Source organism: Benincasa hispida, chromosome 10, assembly GCF_027475165.1.
Source record: "Benincasa hispida cultivar pf3 chromosome 10, pf3_genome.v1.1, whole genome shotgun sequence".
Lineage (NCBI taxonomy): Eukaryota > Viridiplantae > Streptophyta > Magnoliopsida > Cucurbitales > Cucurbitaceae > Benincasa > Benincasa hispida.
In genome coordinates this window covers 59,733,942-59,736,412 of record NC_143487.1, presented here as the reverse complement: position 1 = coordinate 59,736,412, position 2,471 = coordinate 59,733,942, and positions in this window count along the sequence as shown.

Sequence of the window (2,471 nt, the reverse complement as noted above, 5' to 3'; positions counted from 1 at the left end):
TCAAGATCCCCCACCGCAACTCTTAATCTAGGGGTGTGCCACCTTCTCCTCAATTTTGCAATTTTTCTTTGCGGCCATTCATACATTTTTTTTATATGGAAGCTATACCTTTGTATTCTTTTATACATGCTACAATTTTATGTTGCGATATTTATAATTCTTTGTATACTTAGACAAATTTTATACAGAGTAATTATTCTTTCCATATGTGTTGGCCTCTTTACTTTTATCATCCTTAGTTAATTTATTGCGGTATTCTTGACTTTTATTTTGCGTTGTTTATTTGCACTGCCATGATGAGTAGTATGCATACCCTTAGCAATATTTCTGTATACATTGCATTTTCTGCCTAACACTTAGACAATTCATCACAATAGCTCTACTTTACCTTATCTATTTAAAAACTCTGCTTAAATTGTCTTTTCAAAATTTTGACTAAGTGTTTTGTCTTTTCTGTCCAAAACAACGCAATGAGGACCTTGCGCATCTCTAAATTTGGGGGTGGGGAAGGTCTGAGTAGATGCGATCAAGCGGATGTGGTAATATCAGGCAAATGCGTTCATCATCTTTATCAAAAAAAAAATGAAAAATAAAACTCTGTTGTCAACGCATGGGAAAATCCCAACCTGATAAGAGTTCAATCGTGAAAGGAATTTGCTCGTAGTTGGATGTTCCCATGACACTCGTGGAAACAAGCCAAAATGAAGGTAGGTTTCCAGGATCGACGCAATAGGGAAAAAAAAGAGAGAGAGAAAATAAGGATAAAAGAGACAACTTCTCTGACTAGCAAAAGTAAAACTTGGCCGAGGATCAAGAGTTGAAGTTGAGATTGGTACACAACCGAAGTTGGATGCTCGCATGACACCTGTGGGAGCAAGCCAAAACGAAGGGTGAAACCATGATCAACATTCTCCTTACGATGACGCAAACGAGGCCATCGCATAAAGACACACTTCGTTGTTTTAGCAAGAAAAGGTAAAACATTCTTCTCATAACTAGAAGGGAATTTTGGGTAGAGGTTTGTTTTAGATAATAATAAAGTAAAGCATGTGAAGAATTGTTAAAGGATAGAAGGAACTTGCGGTGTTGAGTAATTTTGTAGAGGTAGAGCATTCAGAGTAGTCAATCAACGCAAAGTTAGGATGGGAGTTGAGCAGAATTTCCTTAGTCGAAGATATGCTTGAGGACAAGCATATATTTAAATTTGGGGGTGCGATAACTTGTAGAAATACAAGTTATTTATATCGTTTTATTTAGATTATGCGGCAAAAATCATGAAAAATTGCGTCGGCAGTATAGAAATTGGCTTAGAAATATGAAAATTGTAAAGTGTCGTGAACACACTTACTAACCCCATTACTAAGGTGAAATGGAATATCCAAGTCTTTGTTTTGTAGGAAATAGGTCACCGCATGCGTTAATTGCTCGAGGACAAAATGAACAATGCATCCACACAACATGCGGCAATTGATCAAGACGAAAAAGATCAACGCAATTGCAGCGCATGCGACGATCGATCATGGATTCAAGCGATCAACGCATTTCCACCGCATGCGAAAATTTAAAACAATTACACCACATGCGGCGATCGATCGAAGATAGAGAAGAGCAATGCATTCGCAAAGACTTCTGACGTGTACAACTTTTCTGTTGTACGATTCTGAAAAAATGATTGTGGAGCAGAGCGGACATTTCCACTACGCCATGGTAGGAATTATCAGATTTATAAAGTGGGACCAATAATACAAGAGCCAAGGTCTATAAATAGCTTCCTCGATTTCAATGTTAAGAAGGCTGGTCTGAAGAGACAATACAGAGAAAATCTAGGAGAACGACGAGACAAGACTGAAAGTTAAGTCTCCAAGCAAGAAATTCTTTCCATTCCCGAAGAAGAAGCTCTATGCAAGAGGTCACTTCTACCTAGAAAGCAAGCCTAAGAGGGAAGCTTTCCACTCCATTTCATCCACACGCCGGCAAGCACAACGTCTCCGATCAGGATCTGTGTCAAAATATTGGCACTCTTTCCGTATTTGTTTCTATTCTTTCATTCATCTACTGTGTTCATCTTTCTTTAATCTTTCATTCACGATTGTATCAAACACTTAATCTTTAGACTCAATATCATTATCATAATCATTGTCATTTCTTTGTTCTTTTCACACATTCATCATCCATTTTCTCTATCATGTGTCACTAATCCCCTGGGTAAAGGGGAAGGATTAAGCGAGTGAGTTAATCCTTGTTAAGGAAATCGGCTGAGTTTAGCTAAAGCATGCTCGACGGCATCTTTACCTGTGAGAGCAGAAGTGAAGATGTTATTCTGCCTATCGAGAGAAGGTTGGAAGAATGTGTTAACTAAAGCGAGAAGTATTTCCAGAGATGGAAACAACCTTGCATTCATTACATTCATCCCTGTTTCACTATAGACATATGGGAATGCGGTCGATCACTGAAAGGTGTAAGCCAATGGA